Source organism: Sander lucioperca, chromosome 4, assembly GCF_008315115.2.
Source record: "Sander lucioperca isolate FBNREF2018 chromosome 4, SLUC_FBN_1.2, whole genome shotgun sequence".
Taxonomy (NCBI): Eukaryota; Metazoa; Chordata; class Actinopteri; order Perciformes; family Percidae; genus Sander; species Sander lucioperca.
Genome location: NC_050176.1, coordinates 40,694,898 through 40,714,974, shown reverse-complemented (window position 1 = coordinate 40,714,974; position 20,077 = coordinate 40,694,898). Strand labels below are relative to the sequence as shown.

The window sequence follows — 20,077 nt, the reverse complement described above, 5'->3', positions numbered from 1 at the left end:
GTGAGTTGAAAGTCTGTCGGACAGGGGCCTCCTCCAGACGTTCCCAGTTCACCCGCACTACCCGTTTGGGTTTACCAGGTCTGTCCAGAGTCTTCCCCCACCCTCTGACCCAACTCACCACCAGATGGTGATCAGTTGACAGCTCTGCCCCTCTCTTCACCCGAGTGTCCAAAACATACGGCCTCAGATCAGATGAAACGATTATAAAATCGATCATTGACCTTTGGCCTAGGGTGCTCTGGTACCAAGTACACTTATGAGCATCCCTATGTTCGAACATGGTGTTCGTTATAGACAATCCATGACTAGCACAGAAGTCCAACAACAAACAACCACTCTGGTTTAGATCAGGGAGGCCGTTCCTCCCAATCACGCCTCTCCATGTGTCTCCATCATTGCCCACGTGCGCGTTGAAGTCCCCCAGCAGAACTATGGAGTCCCCTACTGGAGCCCCATACAGGACTCCATTCAAGGTCTCCAAGAAGGCCGAATACTCCGAGCTCTTGTTTGGTGCATACGCACAAACAACAGTCAGAGTTTTCACCCCCACAACCCGCAGGCGTAGGGAGGCGACCCTCTCGTCCACCGGGGTAAACTCCAACGTAGCGGCGCTCAGCCGGGGGCTTGTGAGTATCCCCACACCCGCCCGGCGCCTCACACCCTGGTCAACTCCGGAGAAGAAAAGAGTCCAACCCCTATCCAGGAGTATGGTTCCAGAACTGAGACTGTGCGTAGAGGTAAGCCCCACCAGATCCAACTGGTAGCGCTCCACCTCCCGCACAAGTTCCGGTTCCTTCCCCCACAGAGAGGTGACGTTCCACGTCCCCAGAGCCAGCGTCTGCTGCCCGGGTCTGGTCCGTCGAGGCCCCTGACCTTCACTGCCACCCATGTGACAGCGCACCCGACCCCAGCGGTTCCTCCCACAGGTGGTGGGCCCATGGGTTGGAGAGAGAGGTGCCACGTAGCTTTTTCGGGCTGTGCCCGGCCGGGCTCCGTGGCAAACCCGGCCACCAGGCGCTCGCTGACGGGCCCTCCATCTGGGCCTGGCTCCAGACGGGGGCCCCGGGCTTCCTCCGGGCAGGGTCACATCATCTCTACCTCGTTTTTTCATAGGGTTTTTGAACCATTCTTTGTCTGGCCCCTCACCTGAGACCACTTTGCCTTGGGAGACCCTACCAGGAGCACAAAACTCCAGACAACACAGCCCTCAGGTTCATAGGGACACACAAACCTCTCCACCACGATAAGGTGATGGTTCCCGGAGAAGATGTGTTGTAGATGCGTAAGTCATTTCAAATACAGATCAGGAGTGAAGCTGCTTTCTACTACATTAAAGAGTCCACACTGTAAACTGGAGACTCTCAGGTCAGGAATAATAAAGCTATAAAGTGTGATCCATTATATTACCAGATAATTTCTAATAAGGGGAGAAGTTCCACTCTCGGGATACTTCCGGCTTCTGAACTGGTTGCAGTTCAACTCTGGTTCCACATGAAGGCGTGCACAGGCAAGTGTAGAATGAATGGTGGTCTATGGAGCTATACCCCTCAACACTTTTCTCAGGATATAATTTTTTGTCTAGTAATTTGAATGTTGCATTTGAAAGTGGAGTCTAAGAAAATACACACTGCTGGGTGTTAGATCTTTTTAAAGTCACTTTTTTGTTCTAAAAAGCCTTTTAAAATGTCAGTGATGTCATACACATTGTACAGCCAGAGATACTGCTTTACGGCAAGCTCTGAGTCACTTTTCTCTCGAGGCATCGACAACACAGCTGACAGGTTAGACTCTCCCTGTCAATACAACACAGCTGACAGGTTAGGCTATCCCTGTCAACACAGCTGACAGGTTAGAATCTCCTTGTCAATACAACACAGCTGACAGGTTAGACTCTCCCTGTTAATACTACACAGCTGACAGGTTAGACTCTCCTTGTCAATACAACACAGCTGACAGGTTAGGCTCTCCCTGTCAGTACACGTGCTAGAAAGAGGTTTGCCAATGTTTTCAAGACCATGCCAAAATAATCACTCTGACATTCTGGTTCCGCTTCAAATGCCATCTAGCGGGATCTCAGGTCGTAATCAGTCCTTCACTGACCAATCAGCATTCATTAGCAGAATGCTAGCTTGTTATGGGCAACAACAACTCAACCTGTAAGAAATCGAAAGGACATAAGTACTCGTTCATTCAACTTTCTACCTATATTGCGAAACCTACAATCAAATCTGAGATTTCTCAATGGCAATCAGGCAAAAGAGATAAATTTAGCCGTCTAACTTCATAGACTGCCATTCATTTTGCACTCACCTGCGATCACCCCGAGTGGAACTCTGGTGGAACTGCAACCAAATGAAATGGAAAGAAAAGGCCTTATCCTTCTTTGGTTATGCGGCATGTATCTACATGATCGGGTTGTTGCAGCAATGTTGGCAGTGAAGGAGATTTGGCTGTTGAGTGTCACACCCAGGTTCCTAGCAGTCCTGTTGGGGACTACCACAGAGTTGTCGATCTGGGTGGAAGATTCCTTTCCTGGAAGGAAAAGCAGCTCAGTCTTGTCAAGACTGAGTTTCAAATTGTGTGTGGACAATCATTGAGAGATGTCAGTCAGAGAGGCAGAGATACTTGCTGGTACTTGTGTTTCAGACTGGGGAAAAGAGAGAATTAGTCAGGTGTCATCTGCTCTAATTGTGGTAGAAAAAGCCATGTGAGTGAAAAACTGAACTGAGAGGGAGTTGGTGTACAGAGAGAAGAGGAGGGGGGCCAGGACAGAACCTTGAAGGATCCCACTGTGAGTGGACAAGGTTCTGACACAGATTCTCTCAAAGTTACCCGGTAGGTGTGGTCTTTGAGGTAAGATGTGAGCAGAGAGTGTGCAGAAACTGAGACACAGATCCTGAAAGGTGAACGTGAGGTGCTGGTGGTTTACTGTTTCAAGTGCAGCAGAAAGTTCCAGAAGAATGACCACAGAGGGGAGAGAGGCAGCTCTAGCAGTTTCAAGCCACTCAGTGACACGAATGATGGTTTGGATCAAGAAGGTTGTTCAGGTGGAGATAAGAAGAGAGTTGGTTGAAGATACCTTGTTTGAGTGTTTTGGAGAAAACGGAAGAAGAGAGACAGGTCTGTTGTTAACTTCAGACAGGTTGAGTGTGGCTTTCTTTTGGAGAGGGGTCACTCTCGCTTCTTTGAGAGAGTCAAGGAAACAGCTGGTTGACTTAGTGGTGATAATAAGATGAGTGAGAAAAGGGTGAGCCAAATCTTTCACAAGGTGTTGTCATTTTTCATAGGTGTAAGTCCTATCAAATACAGATAAACATGTTTGCACTTATGTTCTGTTCATATGTTTAGGCTGAGTGGCTGTAATCTGTCAGAGAGAAGCTGTGAAGCTCTGTCCTCAGTTCTCAGCTCAGAGTCCTGTAGTCTGAGAGAGCTGGACCTGAGTAACAACAACCTCACGGATTCAGGAGGGAAGCTGATTTCTGCTGGAGTGAAGAGTCCACATTGTAAACTGGAGACTCTCAGGTCAGGAATAATAAACCTGTAAAAGGGGAACCAGATCTGTCACACAGTGTTTTCCTTTTTCTTCAGTTAACCACTTTATTTTATGATAATAGTAATGCCTACCTAAACATAAGTATAATTAATATCAAATACCGATAGATTACTTTTTTTTTTACATGTGTTCTGTACATATTTTTAGGCTGAGTGGCTGTAACCTGTTAGAGAGAAGATGTGAAGATCTGTCATCAGTTCTCAGCTCAGAGTCCTGTAGTCTGAGAGAGCTGGACCTGAGTAACAACAACCTCACAGATTCAGGAGGGAAGCTGATTTCTGCTGGAGTGAAGAGTCCACACTGTAAACTGGAGACTCTCAGGTCAGGAATAATAAACCTGTAAAAGGGGAACCAGATCTGTCACACAGTGTTTTCCTTTTTCTTCAGTTAACCACTTTATTTCATAATAATAGTAATGCCTACCTAAACATAAGTATAATTAATATCAAATACAGATAGATTACTTTTTTTTACATGTGTTCTGTACATATTTTTAGGCTGAGTGGCTGTAACCTGTTAGAGAGAAGATGTGAAGATCTGTCATCAGTTCTCAGCTCAGAGGCCTCTAGTCTGAGAAAGCTGGACCTGAGTAACAACGACCTACAGTATTCAGAAGTGAAGCTGCTTTCGGTTGGAGTGAAGAGTCTATACTGTACACTGGAGACTCTCAGGTCAGGAATAATAAACCTGTAAAGGGGGAACCAGATCTGTCACACAGTGTTTTCATTTTGTTTAGGCAGTTAACCACTTTATTTTATGAAAGTAGCTGCTATGTAAATGTAAGTGTAAGTAATATGAAATACATATGTTTTTGCATATGTTTTGTACATATTTTTAGCCTGCTCGGCTGTAACCTGTCAGAGAGAAGCTGTGAAGATCTGTCCTCAGTTCTCAGCTCCATGTCCTCTGGTCTGAGAGAGCTGCACCTGATTGACAATGAACTAAGGGATTTAACAGGGAAGAGGCTTTCTGCTGGAGTGAAGAGTCCACACTGTAAACTGGAGACTCTCAGGTCAGGAATAATAAACATGTAAAGGGTGAACCAGATCTGTCACATGGTGTTTCATTTTTTTTAAGGCAGTTAACCATTTTATTTTATGAAAGTAGCTGCTAAATGTAAGTGTAAGTAATATCAAATACATATGTTTTTACAAATGTTCTGTACATATTTTTAGGCTGAGTGGCTGTAACCTGTCAGAGAGAATCTGTGAAGCTCTGTCCATAGTTCTCAGCACTGAGTCCTCTAGTCTGAGAGAGCTGGACCTGAGTAACAACGACCTACAGAATTCAGGAGGAAAGCTGCTTTTTTCTGGAGTGAATAGTCTACACTGTACACTGGAGACTCTCAGGTCAGGAATAATAAACCTGTAAAGGGTGAACCAGATCTGTCACACAGTGTTTTCATTTTTCTTCAGTTAACCACTTTATTTTATAATAGTAATGCCTACCTAAACATAAGTGTAATTAATATCAAATACAGATAGATTTTTTTACATGTGTTCTGTACATATTTTTAGGCTGAGCGGCTGTAATCTGTCAGAGAGAAGCTGTGAACATCTGTCCTCAGTTCTCAGCTCCAAGTCCTCTACTCTGAGAGAGCTGGACCTGTGTAACAATGACCTGAAGGATTCAGGAGTGAAGCTACTTTCTGCTGGACTAAAGAGTCAACACTGTAAACTGGAGACTCTCAGGTCAGGATTCAGCTTCTGTTAAAGTTCAACATCTTGCAGTTTAAGAGCCAAATATTTTTCTTAAGGGTTTGTCGAGACTTTCCGGCAATTTCAACTGGATGCGGAATGTCTGCGGACCGGCTCAGCTGCGGAATGGCTGCGTGCTCCGCCGTCCATCAATACCCACTAGGTCCGGATTTGTTGTGGCATGACTTACAGCTGTAGTCACGAGGACCCACAATATCTCGCGAATTCACGTAGAATAGAACCACAAAACCAACAACAGTTTGTTTCCATCCAGAGGAGTAGAGGGGAAACAACTCTGTGCTGTGTTTTCAAGGTGTAGTGCAGGGAAATATGATCCGCCGTGCGCATGGTGTATTTTACTTTGAAAATTAACCGGATTTTTATTTTGTTTCTGTGCTCAACTTCCTGTCACGCACTATCTGCCGTGTGCTGAATTGCTGCGGAGCTCTCTGGCGTCCATCAAAAATAGAAGCTCTGCGTATCTGCTCCGGAGGGCTGCGGACCGCCGGAGCTGGGATGGAGTAGGGACACAGACGTTCCGCAGACATTCCGCAGACGTTCCGCAGTCAGTGGAAATACACACATTGACTTTAATGGAAGCCTAATGATCCGTCGACGTTCCGGGGATGTTCCGCAGACGTTCCATAGACATTCTGCATCTAGTGGAAATTGCGGGTTAGCCCATTTTTTTTAACTTCAGAACTCACATATTCCCAGTGCATCTGGCTGCATCATACATATTTTTTGTGATCTTACAGATGTCTGCTGTCTACCAGCCATGATAGAGAAAGCTTTAGGGCTATACCAACTTAATTCAAATTACTTTGTCGGGTTCTATGCCAACTTTTAAATCCAATATTTCCACAGACAAATCGCTTTATTTTGCTCTTTTGTTGGACTGGCTTTGGGCCACTACAGAAGTTTGCCAGTTGATGCAGATTTAAGATAAATTACTTTCTGTCAAATTCTGATGGCATTTGACTGTATAGCAACAATGTATTTCAAAGAAGTGGACTGAGGAGACATTTTAACATTTAGCTAAAATTAGGAAATTTACACAGAAGAAGAAAGACATGATGAAAATTAATTCATCATTATTATTGTAAATTCAAGTCATTTTCTGTGTGTGTGTGTGTGTGTGTGTGTGTTTGTGTGTCCAGTTTGTCAGGCTGTATGATAACAGTGAAAGGCTCTACTTCTCTGGCCTCAGCGCTAAGCTTCAACCCCTCCCATCTGAGAGTGCTGGACCTGAGCTACAATCATCCAGGAGACTCGGGAGTGAAGCTGCTTTCAGCTAGACAGGGACTGGAAACTCTAAGGTGTGAACAGACAGCAGAGCTCACTGTTCACAGTGTGTACCAGAAGCCCTGGTGATAACAGTGAAGACAGTAACTGATGTGCTGAGAAGCTCGTCACCGTTGAGACTCAACTCCTGTTAATAAGTTACATTCTTATTGGAGCACTTTGAGGACGTCTTGATGTTCAGAGTTAATCTTTAACCTTAGACACCTAAGATGTTTGATATATTTTGAAGATGAGAGATGAGGAAGCTTCTGAAGGTTCATTCTGACTTTGTTTCTTCCTCCAGGCTGGATCATTGTGGAGAGCAGAGGCTGAAACCTGGTCTGTGGAAGTGTGAGTGTGTTTTCACTTTGATTCATAAAAACAAGGCACAACATCTTACAGTAGGATTAATATTGTGTTAGTATTTTTCTGATTGCTAACTAGCATCAGTTAAAACAGAGGTCACATTGTCAAAACTATTCACAGAGAAAGAGAAGTCACAAACTGTGGATCATTTTTCATTGCTTTAACATAAAATGCAGTCAATGACCACATTTTCCAAAATCCATGAACTCTTTTCTCATGTAGACTCCACCACAAACAGAACACTTTATTTCTGCAGCACATTGTTCAAATAATAAGACACTTGTAACCCCTGGTTACCAGAACCTTTTAAAATAGATTAAACTGTAGATACGTTACTATATAGTGAAATGATTTGATATTTAATATGAATAGATAAATACCTAAATTAATATTTCCTTGTTAAGTGTATGACATAATTCATGTTTGTCAAGGGCCCATTTCCCCCCCCCCCCCAGATTTCAGCTGAAAGAGAAGAAATAAGATGTGATGATGAGAACTTGTGGCCAAATGCAGGAGTGATTATACTATGACCTACATGTTAGGGCAAGGGAAAGTTCATTAATAGAGCACCTTCTCATAAACATAGGTCATTCAAAGTGCTTTACAGGCATATATATACTGTTGTGTGGCAGGGAATAATAGGACCCAAACGCAGAGAGAGGCAGGCAGGCAGGAGAACATTGGCGTTGAGGATTTATGAAGATAAATTGAAGATTCCAACAAAGGCACATGGCTGAGACACACTGACAGGGAACAAGCAGACAGGGCAAAAACACAAACTGACCGGACGAAGACACAAAACGATTTGACAAGAGACAAAGGAAACACAGGGGCTAAATAAACTAGGTAACGAGCAAACACAGGACAGGTGACACCAGGGCTGGGAAACAGGTGAAGCACATTAGACAATCACACAGGCGGGAAAACACAGGAAGCAAAACTAGACATGACAAGACAGAAAACAGAGGCCACTCGGGACAGGAAACAGAGAGGGGCCACTCGGGACGAGGAACAGAGAGGGGCCACTCGGGACAGGGAACAGAGAGGCCCCGGGAGAGGGAACAGAGAGGGGCCACATTAGACAATCACACAGGCGGGAAAACACAGGAAGCAAAACTAGACATGACAAGACAGAAAACAGACTATCAAAATAAAACAGGAAACACAACATAAACAGGGAAATGCACAACAGAAAAATACACAACAAAATATACATAGACCACAATACACAACACAGGATACATTTACAAGACAGGGAACAGAAAAATACAGAATAACTGTACAAAAACAGGAATCATACAGAAAACTACAAACAGGCAACAGAAACAGAACAAAATACAAAGAAAAATGCTGAAACCATAACAGAAATTTCATAACATATACAATGAGATACATGAAAGGACAGACACATTTTATAGTGGTACAACACTGTTGAAAACTAAAATAATAAAGTCATTAAAAGTACCACAAAACAAGACTAATTAAAAGCTCTGGAGAAGATTCAAAAATGGTTACAGTTGGTGCATGCCTTAGATCCAGCGGAAGCTGATTTAGCAGTTCGCAATATAATGGCTAAAAGCCGTTTAACCACTCTTGGATAGTACTCTGGGCACCACCAACTGACCAGGCTCATACTCAGTAAACGAATAAGCAATATATTTTGGGCCCAGACCATTGAAAGACTTATAGGCAATAAGTAGGGCATTGAAATCAATTTTAAATGTATCCGGAAGCCAGTGCAGGGGTTTCAGAAGTGGATGTGCTCTCTCCTCTTGATGTTGGTCAAATTCTAGCAGCAGCATTTTAATGAGTTGCAACTGTTTTATGGTCTTCTTGGGAACACCAATCAGAAGCACAATAGTAGTCTGCCCTACAGGAAATAAAAACGTGAATGATATTTTCTAGATCTTGTTTGGACACAGAGTTTCTAATTCTCGCTATGTTTTTGAGATGCCATAAAGATAATTTGGTTACAGTTTTAATGTGATCACTAAAATTTAGATCTTCATCAATTATTGAATTGATTGATTGATGAGTCAAGATTCTTGACATGCAGCTGTAGTCTCTTTATTCTACACAAGAAAAAAATCATAATCAGTAGTGCATTTATGTAGTGCATTTTCTGAATGCTCATAAGGAGGAATGGCGTAGGTTATATTTCAACATGGGGCACATTGTGACTGGTACCAGCCGGTGTACAGCTGTAGGTACCAACAACAATTCTTTCTGTCATCCTATGGCCAAAATAACCTCTGTTGCTTTGTACCTGGTGTGGAAGTCACAGATACGTCGGGAAATGAAACGGCGTCATGTCTGGGTTAACAATATCATCTGGCGGAGTAATGTTTACTGCCTTCTCCAGGGAGGAAACATTACTTCTGATGTCTGCCAATTCCAGCGCGACTTGAAGTACACATTGTGCGTGATTAATGATCCAAATATGATCCCCATATTTGGATCATTTGTGCGACGTTGTACAACGCGATGCAAATATTTTATTTTGCCTTGGTGTGAACATGGCATAACACTCAGTCAATCAGAATCGAGTATTCACCCAGACAACATTATATGTTTTTATGGCGACTCCTGCACTCATTTTCTTATACCTTTTGGAGGAGGATTGTGACTCGTTTTTGAGTTAAAACACTCGCAGGTATCAACAAATAAAGCAATTTCAAAAATAAGATAAAATAAGTTCTCCATGGTTGACTTTTCTACAGAAACTTAAACTTTTTCCATGGTTTTCTTATAATAACTCATCACAATGCGGTCACTCATCTGTGTCAGTCCTCCTCCCTAATGTCTCTGAGAACTCCCCAAGCTGTCACCTGATTATACCTGAGAATGACCTCATGAGGAGGACGAGCTGAGGTTGTTATTCTCAAGATTGAGAATAACAGTTACTTCTCCAAATTTAAAGTCCAAAGTCTAAATTCCATGAACTTAAAATAAATAGAAAACTAAATGAAATACAATCATCTTTTTTTTTTACTGTGAATTAATTAATACATATGAATTAACTTATTATGGCTCTAACACATATTGAAATATACAGATAATCTTAGCAGATTATTTACAAAACTATAAAGAGATAATTTCAAACAGCTGATTTCAGCTGAAAGAGATGAAATAAGATGTGTTGATCATGAGAGCATGTGACCAAATACAGGAGAGTGATTACACTAAAGCCTGTTTTGTTTTAACTTTTATTTTATTTTTATTTTTTTTGGTGAATAACAACTGTTTTTTTTTTTTTTTTACATAGAACAATTTAAAAACAGAAGGAAGTTGAATTTAAAGCTTATGTTTCTGCATTCTATTCTCGTTTTGAAAGATCCAAAGAGATGTTTCATTGTGAAGTTTTGATCTAATTAATAGTCAGTCTGTTAATAAAGTAGTAAATAAACCATCAGGTGTGTTAGATGATAAACTGCTGCTGTGTTGTGTCTCGTTCTCTTCATCAGATTCCTGTGAACTCACACTGGACACAAACACAGTGAACAGAAACCTCAAACTGTCTGACAACAACAGGAAGGTGACATGGGGGGAGGAGGAGCAGCCATATCCTGATCATCCAGAGAGGTTTGACTGCTGGCCTCAGCTGCTGTGTAGAGATAGTCTGACTGGTCGCTGTTACTGGGAGGTCGAGAGGAGAGGAATGGTTTTTATATCAGTGAGTTACAGAGGAATCAGGAGGAGAGGAGACAGTGAAGACGGTTTGTTTGGATATAACGATCAGTCCTGGAGTCTGTTCTGCTCTGATCATGGTTACGCTGTCTGTCACAATAAAAGAGAAACACACCTCTCTTCACCCTCTGTCTCTGATAGAGTACAAACATCAATTTCCTCCTCTGTCTCTGATAGGGTACAAACATCCATCTCCTCCTCTGTCTCTGATAGGGTACAAACATCCATCTTCTCCTCTGTCTCTGATGGGGTAGAAACATCCATCTTCTCCTCTGTCTCTGATAGAGTAGGAGTGTATGTGGACTGTCCTGCTGGCTCTCTGTCCTTCTACAGAGTCTCCTCTGACTCATTGATCCACCTCCACACCTTCAACACCACATTCACTGAACCTCTTTATCCTGGGTTCTGGTTAGGCACGTATGGTTCCTCAGTGTCTCTGTGTTCTGTGTAGGACGGAGAGTCTCCTATGCACAGAAACACACACTGCTGACCAACACACACAATCTCTTTGTAAATCAAACTCAAAATTACAAGAGAACAACACATTAAAGGAGTCACTAATATATACTCTTTATAATAACCACCACTAATTAATGGTACATTTTTGATTTATTTCTTTAGTTGAAAGGGGACAGTGAACATTACTCAACATTAAAACAATGTAAATGTGCCCGAGTTAGCTCAAAACTGCTAATTTTCATCGGTAGTCCACCAGCCAGATGTAAAACAGGCAGCCTTTAAAGACAATGACAGGTATAAAATCACACAATAAAATTACATACAACACATTGTGGTTAATAAATACAATTCATGTAAAATACTTATAATAATAATATAATAACGTTTAAATGCACACAGAAAGCATTAGTGCCCACAAGTTTGGCTCGCTACAAGCCATGTTTTTGCATTCTTTTTGAATGAAAAGAATGACAAAGACTCTCTAGTCGTTGCCGGCACTGTGTTCCATTGCTGAGCTGGGCGATGATGCAGTCTTCCCTCACTGCCCCTCTAGTTACCCTAACCTCACTGGATCTAAAATGTATAAAGTCACATAGTGGAGGAGGTGCTAAACCATGTCGGATTTTATAAATTAAACAGATATTTTTTAAATACATTGATAGTTCCACTTTAGTTAATAGTCATTTTACTGTCAACAAACAATGAAATGATGATTTATAATGTTTACTACTTATAAGTAATATTATAATTTATGTTATGTTATCATTAGTTCAATGTCATATAACATCATTAATTTATACATTTAGATAGTTAATTAATAATTGTTTTGTTAACCATCTATAAACATTTTGTGGATGCTATTATATCTAATGCTAATAATATAATAATAATAACCAGCTAATGATTAATAAATGGTTTATAAAGCATCAAGTAACATTAATTTGGTCCCTTTAACTCTCTTATATTTAGTCAACATTATTAATTATCATTTTGTTGTTAGTTAACAGTAGAAACACTATTAACTATAGTTTAGTTAACCATCAATTTACCATTTATTAGCAATGGTTATTATAAAGTTTTACCCTTCTGTGAAACCTTTTACTACATTTGTCTAAAAACTTGAGCAAAGATTATCTCTAACTAAAGATAGCTCATCACACACAGTGCCAATGGTCTGAAACGGTACCCACTTCCTGTCTCCTAAAAGGGCGTGGCCTCGTTTGAAAGTGTAGTGAACGTCGTGTGGATGGATGAAAAGTTATATTTGTATAGTTAAGTAATTTTTCTCAAACAAAATTTTCTCCTTACGTGTCCGTCTCAAACATAACATTTTAGTGTCAGAATGTTCTGGAGATATGAAGCTTGTTGAAGAATGGCTCCATTATTTACTTTGGTGATTGCAGGGTGTAAGAATTGCGCATAATCTGTGTTCACGTTCACTTCTCCCGTTGGAATCAATCCACTCAGGACCTGCCGCTCGTCTCTTAAAGAGGCACACAGACATGAAATAACTTTTGAGTTGCTTCCAGCTGGCAGCCAATCAGAGTGTGAGCCTGCAGAGTGACTAGCAGGAGGCAGCAGATCCACAAATACTGAAATATTCTGCAAGATTCAAAATGGAGAGACTTCAGATCAAAAGTTTTACATTAAATATTTGTTGCAGAAAAATGTTTGCGTCCTCTGCAACGGTTTAAACTTTTAAATACATAAATAAAGGAAACGATGAGATGGTTTTCCGTCTGGCTCATTGAGCTTTTAATCTCATCTGATGTCTGTATTAAAAACACTGTGTAGCAAGAAAAATTATTTACAGTTTGAGTTTAATCTGAGGATTGTGAAAATGAGATGAATGTTTTTGTGATTCTGTAAAGAAAGGCTTGTTAAATCACTTTTATTCTGATTATAATGAATGTAATAAATTGAACATTTTTGATTCAGTAATTGAAGAGAAAGAAATATAAAGTGATCATTTCTTTGCTGTTCGTTCACAGCGTATGAATATGTTAAAGGGAAGTTCCACCATATAATAAAATGATAATTACTGTATATCAGTCTGACCAGCAGTTTGTTGTATTTTATTCATATCACAAGAAAATCAAACATTTACAGACGATTCAGTTTTTTATGAAAATATGACCCGGCAGCTATATGCACTATAGTTCAAGCCATTTAAAAATCTGTACATCATTTGGGAAAAACATGAACGTTTTCAAGTAAAATTTGCATGGCTTATCATAAAGTGTGCGTGTCTGTAAAGGGGAGACTTGTGGGTGCCCATAAAACCCATTTTCATTCAGATATCTAGAGGTCAGAGGTCAATGGACCCCTTTGAAAATGGCCATGCCAGTTTTTCTTTCTACAAAATGCAGCCTAACTTTGGAGCATTATTTAGCCCCCTATAACCCCCAGAACCTAACATGTCATGCTTGGTTTGAATGGATTCCTAAGATGGTCTAGTTTCACATGATACCAATATATTTTTTACAAGTAAAGTTTTCCTTTTAAGAAAACATTTGAATCTGGAGCCTCAAGTTGTTATTTAAGTAATTAGTAATATCTCAGTAAGATGCTTGTTTGTCATGGGTGTTTCTCAAGTCAGTCCAGTAGAAATAAACATGTTTACAGTCTGGCACAAAAAAACGGTTTTGGTCTCTATCAGTAATTTCCTCCTTCATGACAACTGTAGGAGGGGTGAATTTGTAACTCATCCGTTTCCATTATATCACAGCTTTAATCTGCTTACTGTTACTATCCACCTTCTCTGGGTTGTGAAAATTATTTCCATGACCAGGTTTATTTTTCAGAGTCATGAGCCTGTTACCAATTTCCACGTCCATCCATCCATCCATCCATCCATCCATCCTGTGAGCGTGTGGAGGGGAGACAAGACAGACGGAGGAAAATAGTGTTATTTCAAGATAAATGTTGTACTATTTGCTTAGTTTTTTGTTTCTTTCTTAGCCCCCTGGTAGCCTTTAGTCTCTAGAAAGAGCCAGCATTTACGCAAATCTACGTACCTGTGCGTGGAGAACCGCACTTTTTCTACGAGTAGTAGCTAGCAAAACATTAGCTTCAGGCTAACGCCAGCCCCATGACTACCTCCACACCTGGCGAGTCCCCACCTCCCGACAGGATTTCCTCGTTGCTTGAAAATGCAAACAAAGACATTGCTGACCTTAGGGAAGAAGTTCGTCGGCTCTCCGAGGACTTAAAAACCAAAGATGCCTTGTTAACCTCCTACCTGGACGTTGCTCAAAATCAGTCGCTCCAAATCACAACTCTATCGGCAGCACTCCAGGATACTGTAGTTTGGGACCCATCCGCCTGTCCACACCTATCTTCTAGTTCGACACCAACCACCAGGCCATCCTGGACTGAAGTGATTTGCGGCCGAAAGAGAGCCTTGGGTAGGGCTCCATCGCCTCCTGCCCTCAGCCTCTCCAGTCGCTTCGATGCCCTGTCAAAGCTGAATGTTCCCCCGGTAACGGCCGACGTAGTTACCCGGGCTCGCCCCGCTTCAAAGCCGACGGACCTGTGGTCGTCAACGGGGAGTACCGCTGCCTCGCGGCGAAAACTTCTGAGGGATGCAGTAGTCAGACGGTCCGGTGGCCTCCCTTGCCTGAACCAGCGAAATGACAACGTTCCTCAAAAACAATCTCCCCCACCGAATGGTAAGCAATATTCCTCTTCTTTTCCTTGTCCATCTGAAACCGATATTGGCCGTTCTGTTCCTGCCACCGGCCATTTACGCCCCCCCACTCCTCGTCCGCTCTTCCCCCCAACCACAATAATTATCGGTGACTCCATCACCTGGGATATACGTTTTTTTAATGCTGTCACTCACTGCTTTCCTGGAGCCAAAGTTTCAGATATCTGGGCTAAAGCTGTGGACCTGATACCCTCACTCCCGACCTCTATTAAACGCATCGTGGTCCATTGTGGGCATAACGACATGTCCTACCAGCAGAGTGAGCGCACAAAGAAATACTTTGGCACCCTCATTGAAGCTTTAAAAAGCACTGGGAAGTCCATCTCGAGGTCGCAGAGTATGCCTTTTTAGTAGATTACTCACCCTCAACACCTGGCTCCAGCATGCATGCAACATCCACAAGATAGGTTTTATTGACAATTTTAATCTGTTTTGGGAAAGTGGCTCCCTGTTCAGCAGGGATGGGATTCATCCCAGTAGACGCGGCAGCCAGATGCTATGCGAGAATTTGCGACACGCCGTGCAGACCCAGACCTGGGTGCAGAGACGGACCTTAGATTGACTGTTTGCACCCTGTAAACACACACACAACTCCCATAAGCTCTCACTCCTTTGCAAATAACTCTGCTAACCCACAGACCAGTTATATCATTCCAGTAAGAATCAGTAATATCAGTAATCAAAGGTACAGCGTTACACGCTCTTCTGTGCACCAACGAGGTGCTATACTTAACAACCTAATTAGAATTAAAACAACCACTACAACGATAGAACAGAATAGGAGAATCAAATGTGAACTGTTAAATATTAGATCTTGTGATGGTTGGGACATTTGTTACCTGTTTCTGTTGCCTGTATTATTTATTTCTGTGATGGTTGGGACATTTTGGTTACCTGTTTCTGTTGCCTGTATTATTTATTTCTGTATGTTCCTGGTTGTTGTATATTTTATTCTGTATATTTCTGCCCCTATTTTGTATATGTTCTCTGGTTTTGTATATTCCTGTTATTTTTGTTCCTTATTCCCCTGTTCATTGTGTTTCTGTTTATTCCGCTTTAGCTGTGTGCTTTGTATTGTGCATTCCTGTTCTGTTTCCTGTTTTATTTTGATAGTCTGTTTTCTGTCTTGTCATGTCTAGTTTTACTTTCTGTGTTTCCCGCCTCTGTTGATTACCCTGCCCCGCCCTGATGTGTTTCACCTGTCGTATCACCTGTCCCTCATTTGTTCATTACCTCGTGTATTTAACCTCTGTGTTCCCTTTCCCTCTTGTCAGATTGTTTTGTGTCCTTGTGCCGTCAGCTTGTATCCATTTGTGTCCAGGTCCTGCGTGTCTGTGTATTTTGCGTCCCTGCCAGTTCTTGACTCCTTGTGTTTTTTCTGCTTTTTAGATCCTTTGTATCCTGTCTTTTTGTTAATTAAATCTTCGAGTACAACCTTCTCCTGCCTGCCTGCCTCATCTCTGCGTTTGGGTCCACTATTCCCTGCCTCCACACAACAGAACAATCTGACCAGACATGGACCCAGCAGAGAAGCTTCCTTTTAAAAAGAAGGTTTTGGAGTTCGGCTGGACCGTGCATTGTCTGCGGTGCTCTGAGCCTGACCAGCACCCTCCTCTCCTGGAGAAGCTCACCATCCAGCACCAGTGGTTGTCGGAGAGACCGTGGGTGAGTCACTTTGTTCCCCAGTTGGAGGTTTTTAAGTACTGGCTAAATCACTTTTTTCTGAGTCCCAGCTAGCTAGCAGCCCCCCTGAATCCAAACTAGCTAGCAGCTTTCCTGAGCCCAGGCTAGCTAGCAGCCTCCCTGATCCCCTGCTGGCTAGCAGCCTCCCAGATTCCCCGCTAGCTAGCAGCCCCCCTGAATCTAGGCTAGCTAGCAGCCTCTTAGAGCCCCAGCTAGCTAGTAGCCTCTCTGAGCCATCTCCCAGATTCCCCGCTAGCTAGCAGCCTCCCTAGTGTCCCCAAGCTGCCCAGTGTCCCAGCACTGCCCAACTTCCCCGAGCTTTCCATTGTCCCCGAGTTTTCCAGTGTCCCCGAGCTTCCTAGCGTTTCCAAGTTTCCTAGTATTTCCGAGTTTCCTAGCGTTACCAAGTTTCCTAGCATTCCCGAGTTTTTTAGTGTCCCCAAGTTCCCTAGTGTCCCCAGGTTGTCCTTGATCCCGGGTCCCTGGCTGACTAGCAGCCTTCCAGATCCTCGGCTGGCTAGCAGCCCTCCAGATCCCCGGCTGGCTAGCAGCCTTCCTGATCCCTGGCTGGCTAGCAGTCCTCCAGATCCCCGGCTGACTAGCAGCCTTCCTTATCCCCAGCTGACTAGCAGCTTTCCTGATCCCCGGCTGGCTAATAGCCTCCCAAATCCCCGTCTGGCTATCCGCCCCCCTGAATCCCGGCTGGTGTCCAGCCCCCCTGAACTGGCTATAACTGCCCCTGAGACTTTGCCGGTCCCCGGCACCCCTGAGACCGCTCCTGAGACCGCCCCTGAGACTTCGCCGGTCTCCAGCGCCCCTGAGACCGCCCCTGAGACTGTGCCGTTCTCCGGCACCCCTGAGACTGCCCCTGAGACAGCCCTAGAGACTTTGCCGGGCTCCAGCGCCCATGGGACTGCCCCTGAGACCACCCCGGTGAATTTGCTGGTCCCCGGCGCCCCTTAGACTGCCCCTGAGACCGTCCTTGAGACCGCCCCAAGGACTTTGCCTTTGTTCTGCCCCCCAGAGACTTTGCCTGTGTCGGTCAAGCCGACTCCTGCCCCTCGTGCCCTGTCGGCGGTCAGGCCGACTCCTGCCCCTCGTGTCCTGTCGGCACCCCAGTCAACCTCTGCCCCAGTTGCCTGGCCGCCTGACTCCAGTCCAGCTTACCCGTCGCCTGACTCCAGTCCAGCTGACCAGTCGCCAGGTCCCAGCGCAGCTGACCCGTCGTCAGGTCCCAGCCCAGCTGCCCCGTCACCTGCGCAGCCTCCCAAGGGGCTCCACCTTGGCTGACCTGCTCAGCCCCCGGAGTGGTGCTGCCCTCGTCATCCTGTTCGGCCGCCCGAAGGGACTCGTCTGCGGCGACGGCCACCTAAGAATTAGGGCTCCGGAGTCCCCTGGGATAACATATCCCGGAAAGACTCCTTCAGTCGGACGGCTTCCTTGACCACCGGTGTCCACCACGGTGTTTGTGGGTTACCGCCCCTTGAGGCACCTAAGACCCTAAGACCACAGCTCCTCGCCACAGCTTCAGCAATGGAAAGGGATGCACGAATTACCCGCACTACCCGTTTGGGCTTACCAGGTCTGTCTAGAGTCTTCCCCCTTCAAAAAGGTGACATTACACGTCCCCAGAGCCAGCGTCTGCTTCCGGGTCTGCTCCGTCGAGGCCCCTGACCTTCACAGCCACCCGTGTGGCAGCGCACCCGACCCCAGCAGTTCCTCCCACAGGTGGTGGGCCCATGGAATGGAGAGATAGATGCCACATAACTTTTTTGGGCTGTGCCCGGCCGGGCTCCGTGGCAAACCCGGCCACCAGACGCTCGCTAACGAGCCCTCCATCTGGGCCTTGCTCCAGACGGGGGCCCCGGGTTTCCTCCGGGCAGGGTCACTCTATCTCTTCCTCGGTCATTTCCACGTAACACTGTATTTTTTCTCCTATGGGTAGTGAAGGCAGCACGAGTCCAGGTTTATTAGAGGCGCACAAACAGCCGCTCAAGAGGTCCCGAGTCAGACTGTCCCGTTAAAGAGCAGCAGGCAGGGAGGAAACCTGTGATGTGGACGTTAACGACTCAAACCAACACAGCAAAGACAAGTTTGGACTTCTGTCCTGCAGAGACACAAACATGTCCAAGCCAGAGAAGAGCGAGGACATTCCTGATGAGTCTGCAGGAAAAGAAAAAGGAAGTCCAAACAGAGGGAATCCTGCGAAAAGCGAAGAGGTAAGAGAGAGTGGAGCACTTATGCTTCTGTTGCGTTCACACGACAGCAGTAAATCAGTGGACTCTTGTCCTTTTTATGGGACATAAATAAGTGTAGAAGACACTGCTAATATAAGACTTAAAACTGTTTAAAGGGGAGATTTCCATATCTGTTTTGATTATAAAGCAGGTCGAGGTGCTGTATAAATACTGAGGAAGTATCAAAACGCTCAATCAACAGACTTATATAGCACGGGCAGGACTAGAAGCCCCACACACACACACACACACACACACACACACACACACACTCCAGTGGGCTACAGTGCTGTCAATCTGACAATTGTGATTTCCATTGGATCAGAGTACTGTCACTTGTTGGCTTGTTCTGACAATTTTCCCCGCCCTTGCCACATGACCAATTAATTTCCATGGTGACGGCTTAAAGTTTAAGGCTTGTTTGAAGAGACACTTGTTGGTCCTTTTCTTTCTTTTTCTAGTTTTGCACCCGAAAGAATCCCAGAGAAGATGCAGTGTAACTGTGACAGCTAGCTAACATAAGGAACGGGAAACACATTTCCCTGCAATTGGACTGAAATTTTTTTTACCTTACGGTACTTTTAATTAACACCATATAATAATATAATAGCATACATAAAAATATACAAGTTAAGATGAAGTTTTGGATTGGGAAATTACATTTTACAGTGCTACAGTGCCATTCAGTCATTCCCTGGCTGCAATGACGGTGCAGAGACTTCGAGAGCGCAGTATTAGAACCTATTCAGACCACAAATATGACATTTGAATATTCTTTCTGAAGTAACAAAGGTTTGAGTATATTTGAATATCTATTTTTGCAAATGTTGTCCATAAAAAGACAACCCAATACGGGAGACTACTTGTATATATTTATTTCAACATAAACATTTATTTTAGAAGATCTACATATAGTTTGAAACCCATAATACAAGTATGAACCTGAAAGTGAGCATGATACGGGAGCTTTAATGGAGGTTGTAGCTGGCGGTGCTGTTGTTACTGAAGCCTCTGGTCTGATGTGTTCCTGTTGAAGTTCTCTCAACATATTATGTTTTTCAGGATTTTAACCTGGCTGCCATCTACGTGTCGGACGCTCAGTACAACAGGAACATCTACTTTGACACGTCGCCGCAGGCGGTGAGGTGAAATGTTCATAATCTCCTGTTGGTGTTACTCTGCTGATATTTAATATTTCTCTTCATGTTCACAACGTGGACAATAATAAAGGAAGCAGTGTCCGGGTCAGAGAGATAAAAGCCAAGGCTGAGGCTCCTTAAAGCTGCATTCTCTCTAACTTCTAGCAGGGGGCGACTCCACTGGCTCCAAAAAAGAAGGAACATGTTTTGGTGGAAAAGTCGTTTTAGTCGTCCAACAGAATACTCAAATGGAAGGAAGGAAA

General features: G+C 43.8%; 1 pseudogene; it reads left to right on the top strand.

The window, feature by feature from the left end:
* The window catches only part of LOC116048142, a 568,688-nt pseudogene that overhangs the window by 543,124 nt on the left and 5,487 nt on the right, over positions 1–20,077 (top strand).